We start from the raw sequence: 12,786 nt of genomic DNA, 5'->3' as shown, positions 1-12,786 counted from the left end.
GTTGGCAATTTACATCCCGCCCATCAGCATAACAAGGCTCCCAGTTCTCCATGGCCTGTCCTGCCTTTCTGCATTTTACACTTTTTTTCAGATGGCCCTTTTGACCGGGGGGCAGTGAGACTTCATTGTAGTGCAGATTTCCTTTGCAAGCTTGCTTGGTTGGCCAAAAAGGGCGTATGCTTTTTTTCCTGAATATATTCAGGAAAAAACGCATACGCCCTTTTTGGCCAAGTGCATCATTGTGGACGTTCTGCCTCTTTTCCTATGCTTTACATGCAATTCCAGTCTACCTCCTGAAATCGATTTCCTGCAAGTCTGCCCCGCTTTCAAGTCCTCTTGGCAGCCTTACTTCAATATACTTTTGGACGATAGCTGTCATTTATAACTCTGCAGGTTTGTGAATTACAGTGCCCCTGAGCTCCTTTCTTCAACTCGCTTTCTTGTGAGCTGGCTGCAACACCGCAGGATTGCTTCATCCCCTAGTGTTGTTCTGGCATGGCACGCTGATCCTTTGGTTAATTCCTCTTCCTGGTGGGAAATGAGAGTTAAATTTGCCTGTCCAGACACCTCCCGCAAGTCGCTCATTGGTTCTCCCTATTCCTGTTCATTTTCCGCAGAAATTGCAAACTGGCCCAAACAGGAGGTTAAAGACACTGACTCTCCAAGTGGGGAGAGTGTTAGTAAAGCGTCTGGAATGTTGCACCCGAGTACCAGGGGACGAAAACTGAGACACATTTGAACACGTTTCCCGATCACATGGTGGATCATACTCTGGGTTCCACATGCATGTTTTAGCTGAAGGAAGAATCCCTTAAACCTGGAGAGTTGAGACCCATGGAATGGGTACCATGAAATATGACTTCAAAGGGTCTGCATTTGCTCACTGAACTTCACCAATCCTATCACTGCTGCGTTTATGTCGCTGTACACACGTTTGATTCTCTTTCAGAGACATATAAATCCATAGGTTTTAAGATACTTACTAGTCTGGTATATTCCTAGGCATTTAATATGGGTTGTTGAGTCCACTTCATTGAGCAAGGAGTAGCTCTTGTCTATTACATATTTGGCTTATGGAATGGTATCTGTGCTAATTTCCATCTCTGGTTTTTTGCAGCACCCCAAGTCACCTTTCCCCTTAAGCAAGCATAAGTTGGTTTTCTACATTTGAGACCCTGTTCTGTTTTGTAATTCAGTTCCTGTGTAGCCAAGTATACATTCCTTGTATTAATGATATCTTATGATGTTTCTTTTTCTGTATGAGTTATTTCACTTAGAATCATCGTACCTGAATCCACTCATTATGATGCTACAGGCCTGGTGACATAGATTTCATTGCTGAGAGATATTGCATTGTATGTAAGTACCACAACGTCTTTATCCATTTTTCGCTTTCTGTGATATTGAACTTGTACCATAAATGAGGTTCTTGTAAACAGAGCCATCCCAAACATTGGGGTGGTTGTGTCTTTTTGATTTTAATTTCCCTAAGCTATAGGACCATAAGTGGAAGTGCCCTAGGCTCTGTTGCTTTGTGTTTTAGATGTTTCAGGAAACACCATACACTTCTCCAGAGTGGCTGTTGGCAATTTACATCCCGCCCATCAGCATGACAAGGCTCCCAGTTCTCCATGGCCTGTCTTGCCTTTCTGGATTTTACACTTTTATCAGATGGTCCTTTTCACCCGGGGGCAGTGAGATTTCATTGTAGTGCAGATTTCCTTTGCAAGCTTGCTTGGTTGGCCAAGGAAGAAACGCATACGCCCTTTTGGCCAAGTGCATCATTGTGGACGTTCTGCCTCTTTTCCTATGCTTTACATGCAATTCCAGTCTACCTCCTGAAATTGATTTCCTGCAATTCTGTCCCAATTTCAAGTCCTCCTGTGAGCCTTACTTCAATATATTTTTGGATGATAGCTGTCATTTATAACTCTGCAGGTTTGTGAATTACAATGCCCCTGACATCCTTTGTTCAACTCGCTTTCTTGTGAGCTGGCCGCAACACAGCATGATTGCTTCAGGCCCTAGTGTGGTTCCGGCACGGCACGCTGAGCCTTTAGTTTATTCCTCTTCCTGGTGGGAAATGAGAGTTAAATTTGCCCGTCCAGACACCTCCAGCTAGTCTCTCATTGGTTCTCCCTATTCCTGTTCATTTTCCACAGAAATTGGAAACTGGGCCAAACAGGAGGTTAAAGGCACTGACTCTCCAAGTGGGGAGACTGTTAGTAAAGCGTCTGGAATGTTGCACCCGAGTACCAGGGGAGGAAAACTGAGACACATTTGAACACGTTTCCCGATCACATGGTGGATCATACTCTGGGTTCCACATGCATGTTTTAGCTGAAGGAAGAATCCCTTAAACCTGGAGAGTTGAGACCCATGGAATGGGTACCATGCAATATGACTTCAAAGGGTCTGCATTGGCTCACCGAACCTCACCAATCCTATCACTGCTGCGTTTATGCCACTGTACACACGCTTGATTCTCTTTCAGAGACATATAAATCCATAGGTTTTAACATTCTTACTAGTCAGGTATATTCTTAGGCGTTTAATATGGGGCGTTGAGTCCACTTCGTTGAGCAAGGAGTAGCTGTTTTCTATTACATATTTGGCTTATGGAACGGTATCTGTGCTAATTTCAATCTCCGGTTTTATGCAGCACTCCAACTCACCTTTCCCCTTAAGCAAACATCAGTTGGTTTTCTACATTTGAGACCCTGTTCTGTTTTGTAATTCAGTTCCTAAGTAGCCAAGTTTACATTCCGTGTAGTAGTGATATGTTATGATGTTTCTTTTTCTGTGTGACTTATTTCACTTAGAATCATCGTACCTGAATCCACTCATTATGTTGCTATGGGCCTGATGACATAGATTTCATTGCTGAGTGATATTGCATTGTACGTAAGTACCACAACGTCTTTATCTATTTTTCGCTTTCTGTGATATTGAACTTGTACTGTAAACGAGGTTCTTGTAAACAGAGCTGTCCCAAACTTTGGGGTGGCTGTGTCTTTTTGATTTTAATTTCCCTAAGCTATAGGACCATAAGTGGAAGTGCCCTAGGCTCTGTTGCTTTGTTTTTTAGATGTTTCAGGAAACACCATACACTTCTCCAGAGTGGCTCTTGGCAATTTACATCCCTCCCATCAGCATAACAAGGCTCCCAGTTCTCCATGGCCTGTCCTGCCTTTCTGGATTTTACACTTTTTTCAGATGGCCCTTTGACTGGGGGGCAGTGAGACTTCATTGTAGTGCAGATTTCCTTTGCAAGCTTGCTTGGTTGGCCAAAAAGGGCGTATGCGTTTTTTCCTGAATATATTCAGGAAAAAACACATACGCCCTTTCTGGCCAAGTGCATCATTGTGGACGTTCTGCCTCTTTTCCTATGCTTTACATGCAATTCCAGTCTACCTCCTGAAATCGGTTTCCTGCAATTCTGCCCCGCTTTCAAGTCCTCTTGGCAGCCTTACTTCAACATATTTTTGGACGATAGCTGTCATTTATAACTCTACAGGTTTGTGAATTACAGTGCCCCTGAGCTCCTTTGTTCAACTCGCTTTCTTGTTAGCTGGCCGCAACACCGCAGGATTGCTTCAGGCCCTAGTGTGGTTCCAGGAAGGCACTCTGAGCCTTTGGTTAATTCCTCTTCCTGGAGGGAAATGAGAGTTAAATTTGCCCGTCCAGACACCTCTAGCTAGTTTCTCATCTGCTCTCACTATTCCTGTTCATCTTACGCAGAAATTGCAAACTGGGCCAAACAGGAGGTTAAAGACACTGACTCTCCAAGTGGGGAGAGTGTTAGTAAAGCGTCTGGAATGTTGCACCCGAGTACCAGGGGACAAAAACTGAGACACATTTGAAAACGTTTCCCGATCACACAGTGGATCATACTCTGGGTTCCCCATGCATGTTTTAGCTGAAGGAAGAATCCCTTAAACCTGGAGAGTTGAGACCCATGGAATGGGTACCATGCAATATGACTTCAAAGGGTCTGCATTTGCTCACCGAACCTTACCAATCCTATCACTGCTGCGTTCATGCCGCTGTACACACGCTTCATTCACTTTCAGAGACGTATAAATCCATAGGTTTTAAGATTCTTACTAGTCAGGTATATTCTTAGGCGTTTAATATGGGGTGTTGAGTCCACTTCGTTGAGCAAGGAGTAGCTCTTGTCTATTACATATTTGGCTTATGGAACGGTATCTGTGCTAATTTCAATCTCTGGTTTTATGCAGCACCCCAACTCACCTTTCCCCTTAAGCAAGCATAAGTTGGTTTTCTACATTTGAGACCCTGTTCTGTTTTGTAATTCAGTTCCTTGTGTACCCAAGTTTACATTCGGTGTAGTTGTGATATCTTATGATGTTTCTTTTTCTGTGTGACTTATTTCACTTAGAATCATCGTACCTGAATCCACTCATTATGCTGCTACGGGCCTGATGACATAGATTTCATTGCTGAGTGATATTGCATTGTACGTAATTACCACAACTTCTTTATCTATTTTTCGCTTTCTGTGATATTGAACTTGTACCCTAAACGAGGTTCTTGTAAACAGAGCCATCCCAAACTTTGGGGTGGCTGTGTCTTTTTTATTTTAATTTCCCTAATCTATAGGACCATAAGTGGAAGTGCCCTAGGCTCTGTTGCTTTGTTTTTTAGATGTTTCAGGAAACACCATACACTTCTCCAGAGTGGCTGTTGGCAATTTACATCCCGCCCATCAGCATAAGAAGGCTCCCAGTTCTCCATGGCCTGTACTGACTTTCTGGATTTTATAATTTTTTCAGATGGCCCTTTTGACCGGGGGGAAGTGAGACTTCATTGTACTGCAGATTTCCTTTGCAAGTTTGCATGGTTGGCCAAAAAGGGCGTATGCGTTTTTTCCTGAATATATTCAGGAAAAAACACATACGCCCTTTTTGGCCAAGTGCATCATTGTGGACGTTCTGCCTCTTTTCCTATGCTTTACATGCAATTCCAGTCTACCTCCTGAAATGGGTTTCCTGCAATTCTGCCCCACTTTCAAGTCCTCTTGGCAGCCTTACTTCAATATATTTTTGGACAATAGCTGTCATTTATAACTCTGCATGTTTGTGAATTACAGTGCCCCTGAGCTCCTTTCTTCAACTCGCTTTCTTGTGAGCTGGCCGCAACACCGCAGGATTGCTTCAGGCCCTAGTGTGGTTCCGGCATGGCACGCTGAGCCTTTGGTTCATTCCTCTTCCTGGTGGGAAATGAGAGTTAAATTTGCCTATCCAGACACCTCCAGCTAGTATCTCATTGGTTCTCCCTATTCCTGTTCATTTTGCGCAGAAATTGCAAACTGGGCCAAACAGGAGGTTAAAGGCACTGACTCTCCAAGTGGGGAGAGTGTTAGTAAAGCGTCTGGAATGTTGCACCGGAGTACCAAGGGACGAAATCTGAGACACATTTGAACATGTTTCCCGATCACACGGTGGATCATACTCTGGGTTCCCCATGCATGTTTTAGCTGAAGGAAGAATCCCTTAAACATGGAGAGTGGAGACCCATGGAATGCGTAGCATGCAATATGACTTCAAGGGGTCTGCATTTGCTCACTGAACCTCACCAATCCTATCACTGCTGCGTTCATGCCGCTGTACACACGCTTCATTCTCTTTCAGAGATGTATAAATCCATAGGTTTTAAGATTCTTACAAGTCAGGTATATTCTTAGGCGTTTAATATGGGGTGTTGAGTCCACTTCGTTGAGCAAGGAGTAGCTCTTGTCTATTACATATTTGGCTTATGGAACGGTACCTGTGCTAATTTCAATCTCTGGTTTTATGCAGCACCCCAACTCACCTTTCCCCTTAAGCAAGCATAAGTTGGTTTTCTACTTTTGAGACCCTGTTCTGTTTTGTAATTCAGTTCCTTGTGTACCCAAGTTTACATTCGGTGTAGTTGTGATATCTTATGATGTTTCTTTTTCTGTGTGACTTATTTCACTTAGAATCATCGTACCTGAATCCACTCATTATGCTGCTACGGGCCTGATGACATAGATTTCATTGCTGAGTGATATTGCATTGTACGTAATTACCACAACTTCTTTATCTATTTTTCGCTTTCTGTGATATTTCACTTGTACCCTAAACGAGGTTCTTGTAAACAGAGCCATCCCTAACTTTGGGGTGGCTGTGTCTTTTTTATTTTAATTTCCCTAATCTATAGGACCATAAGTGGAAGTGCCCTAGGCTCTGTTGCTTTGTTTTTTAGATGTTTCAGGAAACACCATACACTTCTCCAGAGTGGCTGTTGGCAATTTACATCCCGCCCGTCAGCATAAGAAGGCTCCCAGTTCTCCATGGCCTGTCCTGCCTTTCTGAATTTTACACTTTTTTCAGATGGCCCTTTTGACCGGGGGGCAGTGAGACTTCATTGTAGTACAGATTTCCTTTGCTAGCTTGCTTGGTTGGCCAAAAAGGGCGTATGCGTTTTTTCCTGAATATATTCAGGAAAAAATGCATACGCCCTTTTTGGCCAAGTGCATCATTGTGGACGTTCTGCCTCTTTTCCTATGCTTTACATGCAATTCCAGTCTACCTCCTGAAATGGGTTTCCTGCAATTCTGCCCCACTTTCAAATCCTCTTGGCAGCCTTACTTCAATATATTTTTGGACAATAGCTGTCATTTATAACTCTGCATGTTTGTGAATTACAGTGCCCCTGAGCTCCTTTCTTCAACTCGGTTCTTGTGAGCTGGCCGCAACACCACAGGTTTGTTTCAGGCCCTAGTGTGGTTCCGGCATGGCACGCTGAGCCTTTGGTTAATTCCTCTTCCTGGTGTGAAATGAGAGTTAAATTTGCCCGTCCAGACACCTCCAGCTAGTCTCTCATTGGTTCTCCCTATTCCTGTTCATCTTCTGCAGAAATTGCAAACTGGGCAAAACAGGCGGTTAAAGGCACTGACTCTCCAAGTGGGGAGAGTGTTAGTAAAGCGTCTGGAATGTTGCCCCCAAGTACCAGGGGACGAAATCTGAGACACATTTGAACACGTTTCCCGATCACATGGTGGATCATTCTCTGGGTTCCACATGCATGTTTTAGCTGAAGGAAGAATCCCTTAAACCTGGAGAGTTGAGACCCATGGAATGGGTACCATAAAATATGACTTCAAAGGGTCTTCATTTGCTCACCGAATCTCACCAATCCTATCACTGCTGCGCTTATGCCGCCATACACACGCTTGATTCTCTTTCGGAGACATATAAATCCATAGGTTTTAAGATACTTTCTAGTCAGGTATATTCTTAGGCGTTTAATATGGGGTGTTGAGTCCATTTCGTTGATCAAGGAGTAGCTCTTGTCTATTACATATTTGGCTTATGGAACGGTATCTGTGCTCATTTCAATCTCTCGTTGTATGCAGCGCCCCAACTCACCTTTCGCCTTAAGCAAGCATAAGTTTGTTTTCTACATTTGAGACCGTGTTCTGTTTTGTAATTCAGTTCCTGTGTTGCCAAGTTTGCATTCCGTGTATTAGTGATATGTTATGATGGTTCTTTTTCTGTGTGACTTATTTCACTTAGAATCATCGTAACTGAATCCACTCATTATGCTGTTACGGACCTGAAAACATAGATTTCATTGCTGAGTGATATTGAATTGTACGTAAGTACCACAACTTCTTTATCCATTTTTCGCTTTCTGTGATATTGAACTTGTACCGTAAATGAGGTTCTTGTAAACAGAGCCGTCCCAAACTTTGGGGTGGCTGTGTCATTTTGATTTTAATTTCCCTAAGCTATAGGACCATAAGTGGAAGTGCCCTAGGCTCTGTGGCTTTGTTTTTTAGATGTTTCAGGAAACACCCTACACTTCTCCAGAGTGGCTGTTGGCAATTTACCTCCCGCCCATCAGCAGAACAAGGCTCCCAGTTCTCCATGGCCTGTCCTGCCTTTCTGGATTTTACACTTTTTTCAGATGGCCCTTTTGACCGGGGGGATGTGAGACTTCATTGTAGTGCAGATTTCCTTTGCAAGCTTGCTTGGTTGGCCAAAAAGGGCGTATGCGTTTTTTTCCTGAATATATTCAGGAAAAGACGCATACGCCCTTTTTGGCCAAGTGCATCATTGTGGACGTTCTGCCTCTTTTCCTATGCTTTACATGCAATTCCAGTCTACCTCCTGAAATCGGTTTCCTGCAATTCTGCCCCACTTTCAAGTCCTCTTGGCAGCCTTACTTCAACATATTTTTGGACGATAGCTGTCATTTATAACTCTGCAGGTTTGTGAATTACAGTGCCCCTGAACTCCTTTGTTCTACTCGCTTTCTTGTGAGCTGGCAGCAACACCGCAGGATTGCTTCAGGCCCTAGTGTGGTTCCAGCAAGGCACTCTCAGCCTTTGGTTAATTCCTCTTCCTGGAGGGAAATGAGAGTTAAATTTGCCCGTCCAGACACCTCTAGCTAGTCTCTCATCTGTTCTCACTATTCCTGTTCATCTTACGCAGAAATTGCAAACTGGGCCAAGCAGGAGGTTAAAGACACTGACTCTCCAAGTGGGGAGAGTGTTAGTAAAGCGTCTGGAATGTTGCACCCGAGTACCAGGGGACGAAACCTGAGACACATTTGAACACGTTTTCCGATCACACAGTGGATCATACTGTGGGTTCCCCATGCATGTTTTAGGTGAAGGAAGAATCCCTTAAACATGGAGAGTGGAGACCCATGGAATGCGTAGCATGCAATATGACTTCAAGGGGTCTGCATTTGCTCACCGAACCTCACCAATCCTATCACTGCTGCGTTCATGCCGCTGTACACACGCTTCATTCTCTTTCAGAGATGTATAAATCCATAGGTTTTAAGATTCTTACAAGTCAGGTATATTCTTAGGCGTTTAATATGGGGTGTTGAGTCCACTTCATTGAGCAAGGAGTAGCTCTTGTCTATTACATATTTGGCTTATGGAACGGTATCTGTGCTAATTTCAATCTCTGGTTTTATGCAGCACCCCAACTCACCTTTCCCCTTAAGCAAGCATAAGTTGGTTTTCTACATTTGAGACCCTGTTCTGTTTTGTAATTCAGTTCCTGTGTGGCCAAGTTTATATTCCGTGTAGTAGTGATATCTTATGATATTTCTTTTACTGTGTGACTTATTTCACTTAGAATCATCGTACCTGAATCCACTCATTATGCTGTTATGGGCCTGATGACATAGATTTCAGTGCTGAGTGATATTGCATTGTACGTAAGTACCACAACTTCTTTATCCATTTTTCGCTTTCTGCGATATTGAACTTGTACCGTAAATGAGGTTCTTGTAAACAGAGCCATCCCAAACTTTGGGGTGGCTGTGTCTTTTTGATTTTAATTTCTCTAAGCTATAGGACCATAAGTGGAAGTGCCCTAGGCTCTGTTGCTTTGTTTTTTGGATGTTTCAGGAGACACCATACACTTCTCCAGAGTGGCTGTTGGCAATTTACATCCCGCCCACCAGCATAACAAGGCTCCCAGTTCTCCATGGCCTGTCCTGCCTTTCTGGATTTTACACTTTTTTCAGATGGCCCTTTTGACCGGGGGACAGTGAGACTTCATTGTTGTGCAGATATCCTTTGCAAGCTTGCTTGGTTGACCAAAAGGGCGTATGCATTTTTTCCTGAATATATTCAGGAAAAAACGCATACACCCTTTTTGTCCAAGTGCATCATTGTGGACGTTCTGCCTCTTTTCCTATGCTTTACATGCAATTCCTGTCTACCTCCTGCAATCCGTTTCATGCAATTCTGCCCCGCATTCAAGTCCTCTTGGCAGCCTTACTTCAATATAGTTTTAGACGATAGCTGTCATTTATAATTCTGCAGGTTTGTGAATTACAGTGCCCCTGAGCTCCTTTCTTCAACTCGCTTTCTTGTGAGCTGGCAGCAACACCGCAGGATTGCTTCAGGCCCTAGTGTGGTTCCGGCATGGCACGCTGAGCCTTTGGTTCATTCCTCTTCCTGGTGGGAAATGAGAGTTAAATTTGCCCGTCCAGACACCTCCAGCTAGTCTCTCATTGGTTCTCCCTATTCGTGATCATTTTCCGCAGAAATTGCAAACTGGGCCAAACAGGAGGTTAAAGGTACTGACTCTCCCAGTGGGGAGAGTGTTAGTAAAGCGTCTGGAATGTTGCACCCGAGTACTAGGGGACGAAAACTGAGACACATTTGAACACGTTTCCCGATCACACGGTGGATCATACTCTGGGTTCCACATGCATGTTTTAGCTGAAGGAAGAATCCCTTAAACCTGGAGAGTTGAGACCCATGGAATGGGTACCATGCAATATGACTTCAAAGGGTCTGCATTTGCTCACCAAACCTCACCAATCCTATCACTGCTGCGTTTATGCCGCTGTACACATGCTTGATTCTCTTTCGGAGACATATAAATCCATAGGTTTTAAGATTCTTACTAGACAGGTATATTCTTAGGCGTTTAATTTGGGGTGTTGAGTCCACTTCGTTGAGCAAGGAGTAGCTCTTGTCTATTACATATTTGGCTTATGGAACGGTATCTGTGCTAATTTCAATCTCTGGTTTTATGTAGCACCCCAACTCACCTTTCCCCTTAAGCAAGCATAAGTTGGTTTTCTACATTTGAGACCCAGTTCAGTTTTGTAATTCAGTTCCTGTGTAGCCAAGTTTACATTCCGTGTAGTAGTGATATCTTATGATGTTTCTTTTTCTGTGTGACTTATTTCACTTAGAATCATAGTACCTGAATCCACTCATTATGCTGCTACGGACCTGATGACAAAGATTTCATTGCTGAGTGATATTGCATTGTATGTAAGTACCACAACTTCTTTATCCATTTTTCGCTTTCTGTGATATTGAACTTGTACCGTAAACGAGGTTTTTGTAAACAGAGCCATCCCAAATATTGGGGTGGCTGTGTCTTTTTGATTTTAATTTTTCTAAGCTATAGCACCATAAGAGGAAGTGCCCTAGGCTCTGTTGCTTTGTTTTTTAGATGTTTCAGGAAACACCATACACTTCTCCAGAGTGGCTGTTGGCAATTTACATCCTGCCATCAGCATAACAAGGCTCCCAGTTCTCCATGGCCTGTCCTGCCTTTCTGGATTTTACCTTTTTTCAGATGGCCCTTTTGACCGGGGGGCAGTGAGACTTCATTGTAGTGCAGATTTCCATTACAAGCTTGCTTGTTTGGCCAAAAGTGGCGTATGCGTTTTTTCCTGAATATATTCAGGAAAAAACGCATACGCCCTTTTTGGCCAAGTGCATCATTGTGGACGTTCTGCCTCTTTTCCTATTCTTTACATGCAATTCCCTTCTACCTCCTCAAATCGTTTTCCTGCAATTCTGCCCCGCTTTCAAGTCCTCTTGGCAGCCTTACTTCAATATATTTTTGGACGATAGCTCTCATTTATAACTCTGCAGGTTTGTGAATTACAGTGCCCCTGAGCTCCTTTCTTCAACTCGCTTTCTTGTGAGCTGGCCGCAAAACCTCAGGATTGCTTCAGGCCCTAGTGTGGTTCCGGCATGGCACGCTGAGCCTTTGGTTCATTCCTCTTCCTGGTGGGAAATGAGAGTTAATTTGCCCGTCCAGACACCTCCAGCTGGTCTCTAATTGGTTCTCCCTATTCCTGTTCTTCTTCCACAGAAATTGCAAACTGGGCAAAACAGGAGGTTAATGGCACTGACTCTCCAAGTGGGGAGAGTGTTAGTAAAGCGTTTGGAATGTTGCACCCCAGTACCAGGGGACGAAAACTGAGACACATTTGAACACGTTTCACGGTCACACGGTGGATCATACTCTGGGTTCCACATGCAAGTGTTAGCTGAAGGAAGAATCCCTTAAACCTGGAGAGTTGAGACCCATGGAATGGGTACCATGCAATATGACTTCAAAGGGTCTGCATTTGCTCACCGAACCTCACCAATCCTATCACTGCTGCGTTTATGCCGCTGTACACACGCTTGTTTCTCTTTCAGAGACATATAAATCCATAGGTTTTAAGATTCTTACTAGTCAGGTATATTCTTAGGCGTTTAATATGGGGTGTTGAGTCCACTTCGTTGAGCAAGGAGTAGCTCTTGTCTGTTACATATTTGGCTTATGGAATGGTATCTGTGCTAATTTCAATCTCTGGTTTTATGTAGCACCCCAACTCACCTTTCCCCTTAAGCAAGCATAAGTTGGTTTTCTACATTTGAGACCCTGTTCTGTTTTGTAATTCAGTTCCTGTGTAGCCAAGTTTAAATTCCGTGTATTAGTGATATCTTATGATGTTTCTTTTTCTGTGTGACTTATTTCACTTAGAATCATCGTACCTGAATCCACTCATTATGCTGCTACGGGCCTGATGACATAGATTTCATTGCTGAGTGTTATTGCATTGTACGTAATTACCACAACTTCTTTATCTATTTTTCGCTTTCTGTGATATTTAACTTGTACCGTAAACGAGGTTCTTGTAAACAGACCCATCCGAAATTTTGGGGTGGCTGTGTCTTTTTTATTTTAATTTCCCTAATCTATAGGACCATAAGTGGAAGTGCCGTAGGCTCTGTTGCTTTGTTTTTTAGATGTTTCAGGAAACACCATACACTTCTCCAGAGTGGCTGTTGGCAATTTACATCCTGCCATCAGCATAACAAGGCTCCCAGTTCTCCATGGCCTGTCCTGCCTTTCTGGATTTTACCTTTTTTCAGATGGCCCTTTTGACCGGGGGGCAGTGACACTTCATTGTAGTGCAGATTTCCATTACAAGCTTGCTTGGTTGGCCAAAAAGGGCGTATGCGTTTTT

Source organism: Orcinus orca, chromosome 1 (genome assembly GCF_937001465.1).
Source record: "Orcinus orca chromosome 1, mOrcOrc1.1, whole genome shotgun sequence".
In the NCBI taxonomy this organism is placed as follows: Eukaryota; Metazoa; Chordata; class Mammalia; order Artiodactyla; family Delphinidae; genus Orcinus; species Orcinus orca.
This window is presented reverse-complemented; position numbering follows the sequence as displayed.